Raw genomic sequence first — 22,211 nt, 5'->3', positions numbered from 1 at the left:
TGGTATCTCGGCCATTCACTTTCTCAGGATAGCATACCTCCATCAATCAGATTTATACAAGATAGACCCAGTTAATTGTCAATTAATTAAGAAAATATTTAATACTTTCAGACATAATTCAAATATTTCCTCATTTAAAACATCTTTAAATAACTTCAATGACATGTTTTAACTTATTATTAAACATATTTTAACCACATATATTTACCTGAATACAAGATAAAAACTTAAATTGACTTCCAAATTTAAGCCCCTAGGACATATAACTTAAGATCATCTTACTTACTTTCTAATTTCAGCGATTTAACATGAACTAAAATTAATGGCAGGAAATTTTTTTCCAGAGAGAGATTTGATTGTGAATCATGTTGGGTAGTGTATATTATTGGGTGTGGCTGTGATACTATTAAGTGGTATGTGGGGCAGACAAAACGAAAAGTGAAAATTCGAAACTTGGAATACTTGGAGGTTATTAAGAATTGTAATTTAAAAAGTCCTGTAGCAAAACACTTTCATAAGATTCATCATGGTTCAGACACCGGATTCTTTTTTAGTGTTTTAGCTCAGCCTTATTTGTTTAGAGGGGGGACTTTGCTAGTAAATTAATTGAATTGGGAAGTAAGATGATCTTAAATTATAAGACTTTATGTCCTAGGGACTTAAATTTGGAAGTCAGTTAAAGTTTTTAACTTTTGTTTAAATAAATATATCGCTTACAATATGTTTAATATAAGGAAATGTTTTAATTGCTTCTGAGGTGATTAACTATTTGCTTAATTAATTGACAATTAACTAGGTCTAACTTGTATAAAAGTGATTGCTTGGTGGAGGTATGTTATCCTGAGAAGGTGAATGGCCACGGTATCAGATGAACTTGGAATAAAGAGTATTGATTGAACAGCCTGGCTTACTGTATACTTTATTTAAATACTAGATCCTTAATTTAAAAATAGTCATGTGATCATACTCATTAAAAAGATAACATGTAAACTCTTCCTAGGACAGAAAAAAATATAATAAAGTACTTTCATACAAAACATTTATACAACATCAAATAATTTAATATGAAAAAATATAAGTTATAAATGTGCTATATCGGAAACCTACCTATTTGAATAACTTGTTGCATTACAGAATTTGCTATCCTTGTGGTCAACAAAGAGCCTTGGTAAAGGGCCAGATGGTTCAGGAGTCAATGCTAATATCCAGAGATGATTTATTTTTTACAAAAATTGGCAGTTTATGCAAGATTTTTCTTGATAGGGGTTATCCTAAGGCAATTTAGAAAACATTGGTCAAGAAGTCAAAAACAAGTGGCGGAGCAAATATATTCATACCATTACTGGGAGATGATTTCTTTACTAAAACTGGAGGCAATAAGGATAAAACGAATTATACTATGTCTGACTTAGCTGAATATGGTTGTACTATGGCTATCAAATACAGGGCTGACATTAAATGAGTAAATGATGTATTGATTAATAACTTGAAATGCATCAAATATGACGAGAGTTGTGAGAATACCCCAGGGAATAAGCCCCAATTTGTGTACAAATGGCATTTCAATATTTAAGGGGATAAATGTGGACAAGCAAACAAATTTAGTGGGGGCTCAAGGAAATGTGGAAAGTGTTCTTAGTGTAAGTATATCTTTAAAGGAGAGGAAATAAAATTAAAAACCATTATGGGTGTACTTAAAATATACAAAGGTAGTGATTGTAACACTGTTGGGGTGGTTTATTTAGCATTGTGCAACTTCTGCCATGCCTTTTACATTGGCAAGACAGAATGAGCACTTAAAAAAGGAATTTATGAACATAATTACAACAACAATAATAACTACAAGAACATACTTTCCAAACATAAATTAACTTGTAATGGAAGCAATAAATACTGTTTTCTGTCTTAGAGAACATCCCAGTAAACCCAAGGAGCAGCCCTTAGGAACATAAACTTGAATAAATAGAACTATAATGGCAGACTAGACTGAACACTGGTTCAACAGCTGGATTAAACAATGCTATTTCTTTAAGCAGTGTTCTGCAATTAATCTGCTAAACTCTAAAATGTTTTGTAGTATATTTATAACTTTTAAAGTTTTTTTTCATATTAAATTATCTGATGTGTTTTAAATGTTTTGCATGAATGCACCTTATTACATTTTTTCTGCCCTAGGAATTGCTTATGCATTATCTTTTTAATGAGTATACATGACTATTTTTAAATTAAGGATGTAGCATTTAAATGGCTGGTAAAATGTTGTTCTGATGAAGTCCATTTGATGTAGTTGGACAAAAGTGCTTAACCTAGTTCATTAATTCCTCTCTGTATGTTTTTAACCTAGACTCGGGTTGCATTTTTTTGTGGAATTACCCTTGAACTATTGAATTATTGGTCTTTTGGCTTGGACTAGCATTGACCTCACTTTTTGTTATTATTGGTCATGCTTGATGCGGTCCTTCTTCCAAATTTACAGGGTTCTACATTTTATAGTAACATTTCTTTTTATCTCGAGAAAAACGAAATTAAGACACCAGTTTGAATAGATCCATGTGCATAGAAATGCCACAACTCCAACACAAGTGCAAGTATTATACTGCAGAAAGTTTTCCCTTTACATAACAAAGAAGTAATAACACTGAAAAAATGCAGATACCCATGTGACTGCTCAAGTCCAGTTATTAAACCAACTTCCGTACTGCTTTAACTTCCACATGTTCCACCCCTATCTGGCTGCATGGGTTGGCCATACTGATGTCATGCCACAAAGAGTGTGATTCACACCATCTTATCCCTTGTGCAGCACTTACATACTTAAGTCTTTTACTATATCTTTTGAAGACGGCAATTATAAACCCCAAGGGTTGAGCCTGAAGAGGTATGATAAAGGGAACAAGAACCTCCACTTCCTACTGCAGGAGTTATAACTACAGAAACTGAAGCAGCCTATGGCTGACTCTGAACGGAAAAAAATTGACATCAGGCAGGAGATGGAGGAGCACTTGTCATACATGACAAGGATCTCCCACTCTAGGCATCAATAAAGTCATGGGAACCATGACCTGCATAGGTAGAGTGTGGACCAGTTGGCAATGTGGGAGGAAAAAGTTGCAGGAAAAAAGCCTTACTTTTAATAGGTTACTAAAAATGTAAGGATAAACAAACTTTTTTTACATTACGTGTGTGTGCGTGTGTGTGTGTGTGTGTGTGTGTATATATATATATATATATATACACACACACACACACACACACACACACACACACACACACACACATGCACGCACGCACGCACTCACGTATATATATATATATATATATATATATATATATATATACACACACACACACACACACACACACACACACACACACACACACACACACACACACACACACACACACACACACACACATTCATATGCATGTGTATGTGTGTGTGTATTTGTGTATACATATATATATAGATATAGATATATATGCATATAAAGCAAGAAAAAAACAGCCAAGTTAGAGTTTCCACTGCGTGATACCTTAAACCACATGTAGTGGAGGCCCATTTGATATATGCCCATTAAGGACATCAATCCTTAAGTGAGGAGTGTCAAAATTAAGGATATATATATATATATATATATATATATATATATATATATATATATATTTGTGTGTGCCTGTGTATGTGTCTGTAGAAATCTGCATTACTTTTATATATGTATATGATATAGATATACAGTGTGACATCACTGGAAAACCACAAGGCTTTTAAATTATGCAGACAAAGTAATAGCATGCTTACTGAATGCAGACTGATTAGTATTAACCAGAAATCAGGTATTACAGATTAGTTATATAAAACATGCATGCTTTTCCTAAGGTACATAGGTTCATAGGTGTTTACTAAGCTAAGAGCCACAAGGGCCTTTTTAAGCCTAGCCATGCATCCCAAATCTGTGACAAGTTCTGATACCCTTGATAAGTGTAAGCATGGGCCTAGGAGAGGAACCATTTACAGGTTACATCTGTCCATTAGAGACATAGGTGCCAAACCAGGGATAAACATACTTCCAGAACAGTTGATGCAAATACAAAATGGTCAACCAGAGCTAGCTTCAACACCTCAGGCAGAGTACAGGTGGCAGGCAACGCTGCAAGTTTATGACCTGCAGAGTATTGACTTGTTATTAGAACTTAATGCATGTAGTACTGCACACTTTATTTGACCACTAAGTAGGAATTGTATGCCTTACAGGTAGTTAAAATGTATTAACTAAGAAAACTCAAGTAAGCAGATTACAGCTATCAGTGATTGTTTAAGTCAGTCTTTAAGCACCTGTAACTTTGGCATTTAGTTGAATGCAGTAATAATTAACATTTACTCCATCTCTCAGCAGACACCCTGGTGCCTCCTAATGTATCAAATCACAGAAGATGAGTACATCCTGTAACAATTACATGTACTACAAAATAGCGAAGTTAATAAATGAAATAAAAGATAGTCAAGGAATAAGCAGTCATTACTGTTAATACTTTGTGTTACTCTAGCAAGGCCTACTGTAGTGTTTGAGTTATACACCCATGGTATCATATCTGCTAGAAACAAATTTCATAAAAATGAAGTCAGCAGCTATTGACATGGTATCTCATAGGATCAACACATATGCATTCCTCTACTTCTTCTTCTTTCTATAACTGTAGAGTGTCTTTATAATAGGGAACAGTCGCAGCGGAGACTGAAACACTTGAAAGAAGGCAGTTGTATTAAACAATAATATATTTTCATGCATTCCCATTCTGTAGAATGACAAAGAAGGTATTGTGGTACATCATTACAGTACTGTTTAAATATACATGGTAATCAGGACAAGTGCACAAATAATTAAAGTCCTATAAGCAACCTCTAAAGCACATCCAGTAGTAGTGCCATGTTGTAGTATTACTAATCTTTGTAATATGTAATACAATTGTTGGAGTGTACCTACTTAATGAATGTTTACTATGCACTCTTGTAATATCTAATACAATTATTGCAGTGTACCTACTTAATGAATGTTTACTACGCACTCCCAATAAAATATATAACAGCAGCTGCTCTCTGTCTTTTATATTTCCTTTTCCTCAAGTCTAGGGATCCCAGCGGCAGCACAACTACATACCTCCCAGTTCAGGAAACAATGATCACCTCCCTCTGCCTTTTCAGGCATATCTTCATAGGATCAGGGCAGTGCATCCAGTCCTGTGGACATCCCCTGCATGGTAGCTTGGAAAGCCATGAATGGCACAAGACTTAGGACCTGGTTGAGGATGTGTTAAGCCAGCAGCAGAGAGATGAATTTGACCAGTAGAAGACCTCCTCTGGTTCGATAAAAACTTGATCTGGTTGGTTCCAGCCACAGGCCACCACTCTTACAACACTGGTGTCTCCCTTTACAGGTCCATCAGGTAGAAGGAATAATTTATGTCCTCTGGACTAGGATGAAGTCTGTTCCAACACCTCCTCCCCTCCCCTCCCCTCCTCACCCCTCCCTCTTTTGTGTCTGCCATCTGCATATCTTGTGTCCCCCACCATGTCATCCTGTATGCCTTGTCTGTCTTTTATGGTATGTGATTCGCTTAACCATTCCCTACTCTTCCCTCCTAATCCTTGTTTCCTACTTCCTTTCCCAGCTTCCCTAATATCTAAAAATATTTGGAAAATAGGGGAATATATCCCCTGCCAAATTCATAATATCCCTCCTCTTCCACCTCCTCCAACCCAACCCTCTTGACATATTCCTCCTGTGTGTCCCTTTGTCTTCTTTCTCTCCCTCCATTTCTATCTTCCCCTTTCCAATCATGTAAAGAACTAGTCAGGATTTTCCACATAGGGACACCTGTAAACCCTGTAGATAACACCTTATAATGTTTTTAAATTTGCTTTGACATAGCTGCACTGAGTGCTGCATTCCTTAAATGACCATCAGTAATGTATGTGTGCTTGCTCAAGCTCACTCCCTGCTCTCAGTTATGAAAATACCCAAAAGTAATCCTGACTTTACACCCATGCAGTTCCGTTTGCATATAATCAAACTATTGTTAGCACATTTCATGAAATTATAGATAGCCCAAAAGCTTGTGAGCATTCCTCCACAATCTTTCACTTGGGAGTATCAGACAAATCAGCTGATGATGAGCATATCTGCATAAAGACGAGGTGATGCTTTTCATTGTTTAGCCTTTAACACATACAAACTCTTGTCCATATCTACCACCTTCAAATTTCTAATATTTTGTTAGTTTGTTATCTGGAGCTCCTTAATAATATTATTAATGTAGGGGTAGTTAGGCAACAATATATGAAGAAAGTGGAAGAAACAACCTAGTTAGTTTCATCGGCAGTAATTCTATCACCACATGTTTGCAACATTTATTTTATTTTGTCCAGGTGCAATGATATTACTGTCTTGTATATTTGATTTTGTATTTGTTTCTCAGTCAATGATTACTCCTACTGAATTGATAACACATTTGCATATCTTCTTTTTTTTTCAGAATGACAGACACAAGTTATGCCCATTTGGTTAAACTGGGAATACATTTTTAATTTTTTTCCAGTGGAACTGCTTGTTGAGCTGTGTAGGAACCCTAAATCTTACTCCAGAACCTTAACTCTGAAATTCTAACCATATCATTAACCTTAAAATTCTAACCATAATTTAAACCCTAACTCTAAAATTTTAACCATATTCTTCTTCCATAGACTTCTTAGGGGAGACTTATGCCTGGTTTACAGAGCGATCTCTGACCCAAACCTAATGAATTTTCTGCACATCAGTAAATTAAATGGTACTAGAGCTACCCATTCCAGGAACCAAAATATGTCCTGCAACTTGAATAGGACATGCTGGAGGGACAGATTTGTCTCCCAATGGAGTGCCATGTCTTTGGAATAGCCTGCCAGTTCATGTGAAGCAGAGTGCCTCTATGACACTGTTCAAAAGGAACCTGGACGAGTGGATGGGTCACGGAAATTCTTACCGGGGATAGCACCCACAACCCTCCTGGACATGGGCAGTCATTAATAAATACAGTCCTGGGTATTGAATAGAGTATATATGGTATTACACTGGGATGAAATAGCTAGGCTTAAAATTACCTCTGGGTCATTAGCTTAGTAACTTCATATGATCCTATGATTCCTAACACTAAAATTCTAACCATAACCTTTACCCTAACTCTAAAAGCTTATCCCTAACTCTAAAACAGTAGCCATAGCCTTATATCCCTAACCCTAAAACAGTATCCATAGCCCTAATACTATAATTCTAAAAAAAGCTTACCATAAAAAAACCTATACCTAAAACTCATAGCAATAACAATGCAATGGTCTTCAGATAGTATAACTCAGAGTCACTTTAGATTTACAGAGCACCTTTCCATCCAGCGGGGGTAACCACGCATAGTTTCTTTTATGTTTTATCTGATCATGTTTTAAGCAAAAATGTATTTATTTATTTATAAAAACCTGTAGCTGATGTCTTATTTATTAGTTTATAAAGAGTAACATTGCAACATTGGTATTGTTCCTGATATCTACTTTTTTGGAGGAGAAAGAGAAACTGCCTCTTTATAAACTGCTATAATATTGTATATTGATTGGCTAATTGAAAGAATGTTCAGTTAATACTAGAAAAGTCTAGATAGCAGTAATGCCCAACTACTACTGGACCTGCATGTATAAACCACAGAGTAGTTACATCTAAGTTACTTTTGGTAGGATTACACCAAAAGGCACTGGTGTTAGACTGAGCTTGCTATAATCCTATGCAGCCAGTGTTTATAAAATGTTCTACAGCTGTATAGTGTAAAGTTTGTTTAGGCATAGCAGGTAGTCATAAGCTGATGCAGTACCGCACATTTGGTGTTAACGCTTACGATCAGTAACCCCCCAGGTACACATAATTGGACATAGTAGATCAGGATTCAAGGCCCCAAACATTGTACCCATGACATGATCTGTTATCGGAGATACTGATTTAAGGTCCATAGCCCCTGCACTTATCACCCACAGTGCGGTGTTCCATTCATCCACAACTCCTTTTTTCCCATTGTTGCACATGGTGACACATGGTGACACTTACCAAGAACCAAGATTCACAGTCCTGGGTGAGTAGCCCTGCTATGTTTGTTCGTCCATACCAAACACTCACATGTACAGTCACACCTGTGGAAAATGTAGAGTGTTCAATACCTCTACCACATGTCTTTGAATGTGGGAAGAAACCAGAGCACTGAGAAGAAACCCACATTAACAGAGGTGAAACATGCAGACTCTGCGCACAAAGCACCCAAGATGAAAATTGAACCAGGGAACCTATTGCTGTGTGGAGATAATGTTATTTGCTGTGCCACCCAGTGTATAGTGTTTCTAACTGTGAAAGAGAAAGGGATCCTTTTTTTTTCAACTTTGGATTTAACATCCTGTGGTGTACAAGAAGTGGAATAAGAAAAGAGTTCTAATGGTTGCATGTTTGAACACCAGCGGGGTGGCCTCAGTAGTAAAGATAAGTTAAGGATACATGTTATGGGCTTGGCTACAACTGAAGTGCCTAACTTTAGAAATTTGTGGTGTAGTGTACATCAGTTTAGGTTGTAGTTAATATGTGTTTTCTCAATGCATTTCATTAGTGGCACAGAAAATGGCTCTGGAATGAATTGTATGTTGTAGAAGGGAAGAGATTAAATTGTCTTGTATATATACAAAATGCCAGCAAAAACATTTAATCAATTAAGTCATTTAAAGTTACATAACTCGGAAACTTTCTATTTAAAAAGACATCTGCTTCATCTTCAAAACTGGTTTAACACTATTAATAGCATTAAGACCTTGTTCACAATGAAGTCTAAAATTGTTAACCCATTTATATTCAGTGAGGTCTCCTAGTGTGGCTAAATCACCCAGTTCATTTGTATCTATTCTTTGTAAACTCTACGTTTAAACACAGGTCTCTCATTATCCACTACAATACATTTATATAAGGCATTAATTTCACTAGTTGCTCACCCTTTACTTATTAATCAACTCTGTAGGATCAGATCCGCCCACACACACTCTAAACAAGTTCTCTAGTTACTTAAAAAAGAGACAACATGCTGTTAGATGGCATAACTCCATCTATTCTTTCCTCAACACCCCTACTGGAGTTCCCCAAGGCTCCATACTTGGAACACTGCTATTTAGCACATTCATAAACAATTTCCACTCATCTAAAGGATCTGTAATTCTGTACGCAGACAATTCTGCTATTGCCTGCTCTGCCAAATCTATCTCTAATCAACTCCAACTAACTGAAAAGGCCTTCTCCACCACTGAATCCTGGATGCAAAACAACCACCTAACCCTAAACCCAACTAAAATCAAAATCATACTATTAACCCCTAAGAACACTGCCCCATTAAATAAATCTGACTTCACCATCTACTCTCATAGTAAGTCTATAATCAAAGTTATCACCCAGACAAAGCTCCTTGGAGTCACTATCGATGAACACATGAAATTTGACATGCATGTACACCACAACATTCGCAAAACACACCTTAAACTTAGGCTCCTGCATTGACATAATCACTTCCTAAGCCCAACTGCAAACCTAACACTTGCCACTACTTGCCTATAACCTCTCTCATGTACTGCATCCCTCTACTTACCAATATCCTAAGTTCTACTAAATCCAAACTTGAGACATGCTACAATAAAATTGGGATATTCACAACCAACTCCAAATATTCAATTTCCATCCATCACTGCTGTGCTCTTAATTCTCTAAAATGGCTAGAACTTTCAGACTAACTATGCACTGCTCACAAAATAATCTTTCGACCTACTTGACTGCCCTGCCCTGAGCTCAATATTCAGCTACTACCACCCAAATGGGACACTTAGATCAGGGGAACAAACTCTTGCAAATTCACAAACCTAACTTCGCTCCTTGCCAGTTACTTTGTTCTGCCCAATACCCAAGAACTGGAATGCATTGCCCCTATCCATTAGAACAACTCAAAATCCCACCTCCTTCAACGTTTCCCTTCACAACCACCTATCCTCAAGCTGGACGTGCACCTGCTCCAAACCCCTCTAAAAGTGTATGTCTATTTCTTACCTAGCATAATTTTACTCTCTCTTTTTTATGTGAGACAATTCTTCTGTAGATAGAAAGATAATACTCTGCAAATAGAGATTATACAGACAGTACATTATCTGAATCTGTACTCTACAACATTATGTTTCCCTCATTTTTTGTAAATACTTATTCCTTGTATTCTTTGTACTCAACTTTGTACTGCAACTATTATTGCACATACTTATCTTTGTATTTATTGCATTACATTTTGTATTTCAAATTGTTAATTTCTTGTACTGCAGAGCTTTTCTCCCCAGGCCTCAATTGAAAATGGGGTTTCTATGGCCCAGTGAACTTTCCCAGTAAACAAAATGCAAATAAATAAAATAAAATTAGTCTCTATACCCCTTCTTACTTCGGATAAGTATGAACATATTCTGTCCTTTAGCTTGCAATTCATCTTACCCACACAGAAACATTTATATTTTGTGCAATCAGCTAAATAGACTACAATTTTAGTATTACATGCAGCTGAAGATTTGAATATAAATTATTTTCCAGATGTAGGGTGCACAAAAGTTGATGTCATTAATAATATGTACAAAAACTGACAATTATAACATGGCTGTGTCCCATACTTCACATTTAGTATCCTTTAATCATGGGGAGTAAAGTCTTTATAACAAAATTTCTGCCTTAAACGACTCTCCTTTTTATAAATAAAACTGGGTTGTTTCCTATAATTTTTAGCAACATCAAAACTAGATTGTAAAATCAGCCAATTATTTTGAATAATGTGTCTAATTTGTTTGGTTTGCCTATTATATTTTATGATATAATCCAATTTCCTATCAGGTATTCTGCTATTGACATCAGTTAATGTACTCCTATTTAAAAAATAATGCTTTCCAGTCTGATCACATTCTGATATTACACAGATTCTACTATTTTCTAATAATTTGCTATTATATCCTCTTTCATAAAAAACAATCATGTCAGATACCTCATTACGGAATTGGTCAGTATGGGTATTTCATATACTTGCTTTTAATATCTGACTATTAACAATACCATTATATATATGTACCTGGGATGCACACCCTGTGAATTCAAATATTTAGTCATCTGAACATCCTTCTTAAAAATGCCATAATTAATGGATAGACAGGATTAGGAATCAGCATATTAGAGGGTCAGCTGAGGTTGGATGGTTTGGAAACAAAGCCAGAGAGACAAGATTGCATTGGTTTGGACATGTACTGAGGAGGGTTGCTGGATATAGTGGGAGAAGATTGCTAAGGATGGAGCTGCCAGGTAAGAGGAAAGAGGAAGGCCTAAGATTAGGTTTATGGATGTGGTGAGACAGGGCATGCAGGTGATTGGTGTGACAGAGCAAGATGCAGAGGACAGGAAGAAATGGAAATAGATGATCCACTGTGGTGACCCCTAACAGGAACAGCTGAAAGAAGAAGATTAAAATATATGGTAAAATCTAAAAAAATCCATCTCTGTATTTGAAAACTTCATATCAAAAGTTAAAAATGTAGTGGAATTTTGTAATATAGCAATAAATTCATATAAAGATATTATTCCCCTGTCCAAATAAAAAAAATGTCATCCACAAATCATTTGTATAAGGCTATATATTTGTTATACACAGTGATCACTATATATGTATTGTCTTCTTCCCAGTTTGCAAGTGCTATATTTGCATATGTGTTCACCATGGAGGTACCTATGACTACACCTAATTTTTGATAAAAGGTATCATTATTAAAGATAAAAATATTATTGTTCCAAACACTATCCAATAACAAACAAATGCTTTTTTTTTTCCTTCCTGAGAAGTTACTATGAGTGCTTAAATGCTCTCTAATAGTCTGAATTCCATATTCATTTGGTATTACAGTGAAAAGGGATTTAATATCTAAAGTGACTAAAAATAAATTATTTACATTATTATTGTCCAACCAACAGAGAAAGAGAGTTAAAAAGTCATTAGTGTCCTTTATATAGCTTTAGCATGAGTTTACCAGAGGATTTAATTGAGTCTCTAAAGATATTGAAATTGCTACTGTTACCCGTTTACTCCCAGATACAAAGAGTCTCATAGGCAGATTATGTATATTCTTATGTAACTTTGGTAACCCATATATCAAAGGAATAACAGGACTGGATATGTACATGTAATTATACATCTCAGCTGCAATGATATCCTCAATCATTAAATAATACAGCATTGTCTTAACTTCATAAATAACATTTTCAACAAAAGTCTTATTAACAGCTTGAAATATGTTTCCATCTAATATAATATCTTCCATAGCTTTGTTATAATTAACATAATCCACGATTACAGTTATACCCCCACTTATTGGCAGGTTTAATGATTATATCCTCTAACTCACATAACTGACGTAAAACCTTTCTCTCATCATTATTTAAATTATATTATACAACAACCCCCCATTAATATTCCAAAACGTGCACGCTGATTGGTTAGCATGCATGTTGTAAATCAGACTTATACGGAGAGTGTGTTGAGCAGATGGAAAGAATGCTTTGAGGGGTTGATGAATGAAGAGAATGACAGGGAGAGAAGGTTGGATGATGTGCGGATAGTGAATCATGAAGTGCAGTGGATTAGTATGGAGGAAGTAAGGATAGCTATGAAGAGGATGAAGAACGGAAAGGCTGATGGTCCAGATGACATACCTGTGGAAGCATGGAGGTGTTTAGATGAAATGGCAGTGGAGTTTTTAACTAGATTGTTTAATGAAATCTTGGAAAGTGAGACGATGCCTGAGGAATGGAGAAAAAGTGTTTTGGTACTGATTTTTAAGAATAAGGGTGATGTGCAGAGCTGTAGTAACTACAGAGGGATTAAACTGATAAGTCACAGCATGAAGTTATGGGAAAGAGTAGTGGAAGCTAGGTTAAGAAGGGAGGTGATGATTAGTTATCAGCAGTATGGTTTCATGCCAGGAAAGAGCACTACAGATACGATGCTTGCTCTGAGAGTGTTGATGGAGAAGTACAGAGAAGGTCAGAAGGAGTTACATTGTGTCTTTGTGGATTTAGAGAAAGCATATGACAGGGTGCCTAGAGAGGAGTTGTGGTATTGTATGAGGAAGTCGGGAGTGTCAGAGAAGTATGTAAGAGTGGTACAAGATATGTACGAGGGTAGCGTGACAGCGGTGAAGTCTGCGGTGGGAGTGACGGATGCATTTAAGGTGGAGGTGGGATTACATCAAGGATCAGCTCTGAGCCCTTTCTTATTTGCAATGGCGATGGACAGGTTGACAGACGAGATCAAACAGGAGTCCTCATGGACTATGATGTTTGCAGATGACATTGTGATCTGTAGTGAGAGTAGGGAACAGGTGGAGATGACCCTGGAGAGGTGGAGATATGCTCTAGAGAGAAGAGGAATGAAGGTCAGCAGGACTAAGACAGAATATATGTGTGTAAGTGAGAGGAAGGATAGAGGAATGGTGAGGATGCAGGGAGTACAGGTGGCGAAGGTGAATGAGTTTAAGTACTTGGGATCAACAGTTCAGAGTAATGGTGAGTGTGGAAGAGAGGTGAAGAAGAGAGTACAGGCAGGATGGAGTGGGTGGAGAAGAGTGTCAGGATTAATTTGTGACAGACGAGTATCAGTAAGAGTGAAAGGGAAGGTCTGCAAGAGGGTAGTGAGACCAGCTATGTTATATGGGTTGGAGACAGTGGCATTGACAAAAAGGCAGGAGTGAGAGCTTGACGTGGCAGAGTTGAAGATGTTAAGATTTGCACTGGGTGTGACGAGGATGGACAGGATTAGGAATAAGTATATTAGAGGGTCAGCCCAGGTTGGAAGGTTTAGAGACAAAGCCAGAGAGGCAAGATTACGTTGGTTTGGACATGTGCTGAGGTGGGATGCAGAGTATGTTGGAAAAAAGATGCTAAGGATGAAGCTGCCAGGTAACAGGAAAAGAGGAAGGCCTAAGATAAGGTTTATGGATGTGGTGAGCGAGGATATGCAGGTGGTTGGTGTGACAGAGCAAGATGCAGAGGACAGGAGGAAATGGAAACAGTTGATCTGCTGTGGTGACCCCTAACAGGAGCAGCCGAAAGAAGAAGAAGAAGAAGACTAATGGAAAAAGGTCTGGTCGCCCGGACCTTTTCCATTAGTATAAGTCCTTTTTTTTTTTTTTTGGACAGCAATGGAGAACGGAAGAGCTCCGTTGCTGTTATCTCGCTATGTTAAATGAGTTTAACATAGCGAGAGAGCTTAAAAAAAAGCAACGGAGATCTTCCTTTCCTTTCGCCCTCATGACCAAACCACACCAACCGTGGGTAAATCCAGCATTACCCACACCCAGGCATGGGTTATTGCTTAAGTATTTTTCACTATTAATTTTAATATAAATCTGTTGTTCACACACTTTATAGAATGCATTAACAATAGAAGCACTGATAGGTAAAAAAATACTAGTCTAGCAGGAATTTCATTTGTTTGAACAGAAGGATTAATTTTATTAAAACATTTTAAATCTAAGTCATGCACAAAAACTCTCACTTTAGTAAGTGACTCGCTTAGATCACCATCTGTCAATGGAACAAATACTAGACCTTTATCAAGATGACTAATTTATTTTCAGTGAACAAAGATGTAAAGAGATTAACCACAGTCTTGCCAGCTTTTACTTGTTGGTAGCAGACTGGTTCCTGGTAGTCAGACCTATTTACAAATGGTTGTTTCTCTTGCAACTTTGCCCTCAAGTATGTATGAGACCATTCGCCTGATTTTGAACTTGGATATTAACTTGTATAGTGACCTGCAGGGCTAACAAATCAGTCATATTATTCCCTATTGTCACAACTTATCCTTTCTTAAGAGTAGTCTGATCTATATTCTCAGTGCAAGAGTGTCATTCACTCACAACATGCTCAACGTTGTCTACATCTCTCACAGCCTTACTTCAATTAAGAATGTCAAAACCAGAAGCAGTTCTAGAAGGCAGGGTCATCCTATTACGTCCTTCATTTTTGGCCAGCAAAGTATCTGTGAATTTTGAAAATTGTCTAAATTTCTTAAAAGAAAAGTTTACACTTCTTTGTTCTGTTCAATGTCCTTTAAACCTCGTAATGTTTATACTTATTCAGTGCAATTAATTTAAGTTCAAAGTCCTTTAATCTCTCAGGCATATTATTAAATTCTTTTGAAATTGTCATATAGCCAGGTGAAATAACTATCTGATTTTCCAAAACATTAATTTCAGCTGACAACTCCATTTCTATATTTGAAAAAAATCATTCCTGAGTCTCATATAAACACTACTTAGTTTTAAGTTCAGTTCTCGACAATTTTTAAGGAAATCAGGATACTTATTAGTGAATGTTTACATCTTTCCAAAATGAAAACCTCTAGGTACTACCACAATATCTAGCTACACCATTGTAGTAGTTTAAAGGATTGTATATTACCTTCAAGGCTGTATATCCAAGTTAGGCATTCATAATCAGACTTAGTATAGCTGTTAATGTCCGATGATATCCCAGACAAATTTAAAAATGGATTTTCTTGCACATTTAAAAATAGATGCAATGACTTTGTAGAAGAATGTCCAAGTTGCATTCTCATACTGCTGGTTTGTGGTGTGCTGAATGGTTATACAAATACACAGTGAAAACTAGCTCACAATGGATAATTCAAACAGCTGAACAGGCTCCACTAAACAGTATCATATAACTGCAAATAACGGGAGCACTGATCACCACTCAGAATAAATAAACTTTAATATACAAAGCTTTCGAGCAGCAAGCTCTTCCTCAGTGTAATAAAATATATGTAATCAAATTCCCTTATATATATATATATATATATATATATATATATATATATATATATATATATATATATATATATATGTATATACAAAATGCCAGCAAAATCAATCATTTCAATCATTTAAAGTTACATAACCAGGAAACTTTCTGTTTAAAAAGACATCTGCTTCATCTTCAAAACTGTTTTTTACACTACTAATAGTGTTAAGACCTGGTTCACAATCATCTCTAAAATAGTTCATAGGTTCATAGGTCCATAGGTAGGTACTAGGCTATTGGCCCAAGGGCCTATGTAAGCCTAGCCAGCAAGGTACCATAGCTTACGCCACCCAAGAAAGTTATTTTCCTGTGCCATTGTCCAGCAGAGACACAGAAGTGATCCTCAGGGTGTATTTCCTATTTCTCATCCACTCATCAAGATTTTTCTTGAAGAGTGCTAATGAAGAACTTTGCTTGACATAGATGGGTAGCTTGTTCCAGAGTATAGGAAGTCTCTGGGACAGGAATCTATCCCTCCAGCATATCGTGTTTATTGTGGTGACAAGGTATAGGTCCCTAGAGCGTGTAGCTCAGAGGGATTAGGATTTTTTTAGGTGTAGCATGTCCAACAGCTCTGGGTTTGACATAGCTTTATATGTTAGTTAGAGTTCACCTCGGAGTATGGGATATGCTATGGAGTAAAGCTGGAGTTCTTTGAGGCGGTTAGCACAGGGCATTTGTTTGAGGTCAGTAATCCTCTTTGTGAGGTACTTCTGTGGCCTTTCCAGCTGCTACAGATGTCTTGTGAGGTACATTCCAAAAGGGGCGTTGTACTCTATAATGGGTCTAATGAGTTATATTCAGTGTATTCTGTTAGAGCAACTATGTCAGTTTTCAGGAGGAGGAGTGAATTGTAAGGCAAGGTAGGACTTGAGCAATTTATACAATGTTAGAGTGAAGGGTAACAGTTAAAAATCATATCTGTATAATGCATTAGAATAAGGATAACATTTACAAAAGTTTGTTTTATTTTATATAGCTTTATACATAAACTATGTCATTGCAGAACATATGTGAAGTTTATAAAGGTGTCTAAGAAAAACAGGTGTTTTCTCTGAGAAAAAAGTACTATTTTCACAGCTATTGCTTTTTGAGTATAGAGGAGCCATCAACAGAATGGTGCAATTGGTGCTATTATATATTTTGCCACTTTATTAAATACTGCACAGTTACAATTGTACCAAAAAGTGTTTGGAACTGAGTCTACAGCAGGAACCCAAAAGGGGCAGATTTCCTACTAAAAGACATGAAAATAGAAACAGAAAATATGATGTAAGAGCCTTGCATTGTGAATATAATACAAGATGACAGTATGATTAGGTTCATAGGTTCATAGGTTCATACTAGGCTATCTGCCCTAGGGCATTTATAAGCCTAGCCAGAGTGTGTGTGGCTTTCACCACCCCTTAGGATGAGAATACTATGCCCATTTAGGGTTTAGTTTACTGTGCCTCTGTCTAGTAGTGACACAGAGATGACCCCCAGGGTAAACCTACGATCTCCCATCCACTCGTCAAGATTTCTCTTGAATAGAGTTAGTGAGGGGCTCTGTCTAACATGGATTGGGATTCTGTTCCAGAGTGTAGGGAGCCTCTGGGTTATGAATCTGTCCCTCCAGCACGTCCTATTTATTTCTGTGTTGAGGTTCAAGTCTCTTGCTCTCGTCTCTTGCTCTATGATAATCGACAAGTAATGATAGGTTTGAGGATGGTGCTGCTTTAAACACAGTCAGTGGAAGGAGACATGTCTAAAAATGTAAGGAGGCAGGGTGGGTGGGTGAAATAAATGGATAACACAGTGAAGCTGGCCACAAACCTAGCAGAAGAACAATTGGTGTCATCATAAAGGGAGGTGGGATCGCCGTCTGTATGTGGAAAAGAGAATTAGTTCAAAACTCGAAGAAACAAAACGCAAAAGGCTCCTGGTCTGCTTGCTTTCCCAACCACAACCTCCAGTCACTGCCTGTATGGAGTTCTGCATGATCTCTCCATGTCTGTATGGGTGTTGTCCAGCTACTCTCAATTCCTACTACTGCCCAAAACATGCAGAACAGTTGGCTATTCTAAACTGGCCGTATATACTGCAGTTACCCCTGCACTTTGCACTTGTGGCCTGGACCATAGCTAAAAAAGGTCCTTGTGGTTGATTAACAATTGAATAAATTACAAAAATAAAGTCACAGCATTCTCTGCATACTATGAGTCATTTAAAAGCAGTAGTTCAAAAACAGTCTGGAATGTATAAATATAAGAAAAATAAACATGGTAAAAGTATCAAAAAAGTCAGACATGTAGATCATCTGAGTGCAGTCGATTCAAAGTACAGTGTATGGACAGTACAACAAAAAGACTGGAGATAAAGTGAGATATAAAACTCTGAAACGTGCAAAATAAATTAATAATGACATCAATGTCTCAGCAACATATCTTAGCAGAGATGGGCTCCTCAATAATACGAGCAGAAGCAACAGCAGTAATACAGGAGCCAGTGGAAAAAAGGGAAGGGGGCAAGCTTTATGAGCTCTAAATAAAGGCTACAACAAAGGAGACAGGTGGGCATAGGCTCGATACCAGCCTACGTTTAACTGGAAATGTCTCAGTCATTTATTTCAGTACAGGGAAGTGAATTCCAGCAAAGTGTGAGAGCAACCCCAACTATATCATGGGACCCTCACAAGGGTAGTGTATGCCAATAAATCAGTTGTTGTACAAAAAGAGCTTGAACAGGGTTTAAGATCTTTTACCTGGGGATGTAGAGCTGGATGTACTTCAAAACATGAAAACAAACCCCAGAAGGATACTTCACCTGATCTACTTTTTTCTTTCATACTGTGTCTACCCAATATTAAAATCTAACTGATGTTATTGTTCTGGGGATTGCAGTAGATGTTTCTAGGATGTTAGGGTGATCTGAATTTCAATAAATAAAATGTGATTATGCAGATCTGCAGCCATATTGTGAAAGCATACCTATGAGAAATGTCTGCAGCATCTGCCAGTGAACTACTACATGAAATACTTGTAGCTGTTGACTGTGAGCTGTTTGCATTTTGTCTCAATGGATAAATTAAATAATAAGCACTTCTGCTACTCTGTTAAGGTGATCTAGGTGTCTTTCAAAACACACTGATGGTTGCTCAATTATGATAATGTAGTTCTGGCTACATAAAACATCTACACTTCACTTACTAAGTATATAAGCTGCCATTTTGAAAGACACATGCTGTAAATCAAATTAAAGTATATTATGTGTTGGATTATTCTGATGAATTTCAAATATGGTGCTAAAAGTGGGGACAGTGATTTGATAAAAATTCATAATTCCTCTGAACTATTACAGCTCCAGAAACTCTATATTGGGGAGCATTAGCACTTAAATAATATTTAGGTTGATTAGGTTTTGGTGTGTTAAGAAGGATTTCAAATTCAATCCCAAAATGAAGGCATTGACTTTGCAAAAATTAACTGATTTACAAAACTCTAACAACATAGGGGTTCTTGTGATACATATGGAATAAAACCTACAGATGTTGCCTGCTGGAAAACAGCATCCATGAGGTGTGGACTGGAGTACAGAAAGAGGATCAATGCATGTCACTATCCTTTGTTACTTAAGACCTTTGTTTAAGCCAATACTTTTGTTTCTTTTTCTGAATTTTTTCAATCCTCCACTTTAAAGGTTAGTTGATCTTTTCTCAACATCTGACAACATTTATCCTGCCCATGGCTAACTAAACAATTTCAACTTATTTCTTCTGCAGGAGGAGACAGGCATGGGAGGCCATCTTCCAGGCAGCCATCAGGGGTGTTTTACTATGACACTGATAACAGAAATTATTTGCTGTACAGAGTATGATGCATGCACTCTACTGAGCATAACATATATAGCAATTTGGAGCACAGGTTTGAAATTATTTGCTACTATACCAAAACTGAGAAGCAGTCCTAGTTTTGATTAATGCAGCCTCTGTTTGCACCTAGATCAGCCCTGAAAAGGACTATGTGTTCAGTGGGTTTAACATGATTAACAAATGTTTTTATTATTATGGGTGGATTTAGCTATAGTTTAAGATGCATGTCTGGAACGTCCCAATCCCACCCCAAATATGGTCCACTCATGGTTGGTATATACTTTGTTCTGCTATGCTTCTAGCTTTTACTAGGTGTCAGCTTGTTTTGCTTCATCTGCCTTAGGGGATGGGCAAGCCATCATCATCAAGTGATTTGCCTTTCCTTACCCAGCACATCAAGTAACTAAGCATAAATAGATGAAAAGATTTTTTTAATATAAGAAAAGTTATTGGACAGCCTACAAGAATATGTGTGAAAACAGAAAGTTATCCAATGATGAATTTTTGGTGAGAAGCTATAGCAAAGAACATAAATTAGAGAAGGATGTCATTTATATTGTTTACTTGGATAGGTTCCTCATGCAGAGACTGCCCATGCTCTGGAATAGACTTCCCATACTTGTCAAGCAGAGCACCTCGCTGTCCATCTTCAAGACAAATCTTGATGAGTGGATGGATAATAGAAAGTTCACCGCGGGGATCACTCCAGTGGCTTTACATGATAGGCGACATGATGCCAGGGCACTTTTATGGGATAGCTTGTAAAGGCTCCAGGGCCATTAGCCTAGTACACACCTATGAACCTATGAACTTTTTGACATATGTATAAACAGAGTTATAAAGAAATAAATTTGAACATAAATATCTTGTAAAGGGACAATGATTCTTGGCGGAGAAATATCAGTGTTTTTATTTTGTGTTATAGCTTAGGAGTTCTACAATGACTGTTTTATCTCCTCTTTTTTATCAAGGACAAAAGGGAGGTAGATAACTTTCTCACTTTTATGGGAATATTAGAGAAATGTGAGGCTGAAAGTAAACCAAGTGAAATGTGTAGGTTATGGAGTTAAAGGCAAAATAGAGAAATATAATGTGATGCAATACTGAAGGGATTAAACTGAGATAAATGAAATGGCATCTGAATCTTACGGCAAACATTATGTTGCGATAAAATCTTTACCTTTATGTGTAGTCAACTATGTATATAGTATAAGAAAGAATTCCTTAAAGTCTGAGACATACATGATAGTTTTATGTCTTGTGTATGGAATGTGTATATGAACATATTTATGCATCTTTTTGCTGTATAACCTACATAATAACATGTAAATGTGAACTGGAATACTGCATGAACTGTTTAACTAACGTCATTTAATCAAAGTGGTAGCGTCATAATGATTAAGGCACTAGTAAGCAGGTTTAAGCATAAATAAGCAGTAGTAAGCATATATAAGCACCAGTAAGTGTGTTTAGGTGCATTTGCATGGGGGTAAGCATTGCCTACACAGATTAATCAAAGTAGAAGCTGAGTGTAAGAAACTATAACCGGAGTTTAGCATTGCTTAGCTCCATGCAAACCCATACACACCCGCTCACAACTGCTTTAAAGTGCCTTAATCACTTTGTACCCAACGGCTCATGTTCTACCCAGCAACAAAATAAACAGCCACTGTAAAGCTAGAACTCAGGACCCTGTACATCACAGTCACAGTAGTTAACCACTATGGCATGATAGCAATACATATAAAGGAGGCATCAGCAAACTAATTCTCACCACAGGGAAATCAAATCAAACACATGAGCTGAATCTATGTACAGTGTAATGTTCTATAACCTGCCACAGACCATAAATATGTGAATTGGAGTGCTGCAGTAAACATAGAGTTGAGGTGTCACTGTAATAATGTTTTGAAGTCCCCAGGTCCCCATACAGTGTATGTACACATGAATCACGGATACCAAATACATATATAACCTGTAATGAATAAGACATCATTGACAAAAGGCAAATATAATGCTAGATAACCAATAAGCAATGCTAACCACAGCACAGTCCAACTAATTAATTGTAAGCAATGTGTAGGGAAGCCAATACAATATGCCCACAGGTACACCTCTTTTAACAGTGCCAACTTGATGTAAGCAGGTGTACCCATAGCTTAGCCTTTTTGAAACTGGCCAATTACACAAAAGTGTGGGAATCCGGCCCTACTTAAACCGAAGAGGCGGGAATATGGCTCATAACTGGTTGTAGCATCCCCCTGCAGGCAGAATGGCTGGAGTGGTAGAAGGCCCTCACTTTAGAAGCAGTGCTGGGGCATCCAGGAGTCCAAATTCATGGTATGGCTCCTGGTAAAGCACCATGACAGGAGACTACTGCAGGGCCAGTACCA

This window comes from Protopterus annectens, chromosome 6.part0 (assembly GCF_019279795.1).
Source record: "Protopterus annectens isolate FY-2018-M chromosome 6.part0, PAN1.0, whole genome shotgun sequence".
Taxonomy (NCBI): Eukaryota; Metazoa; Chordata; order Ceratodontiformes; family Protopteridae; genus Protopterus; species Protopterus annectens.
Note: the sequence above shows the minus strand (reverse complement) of the source record.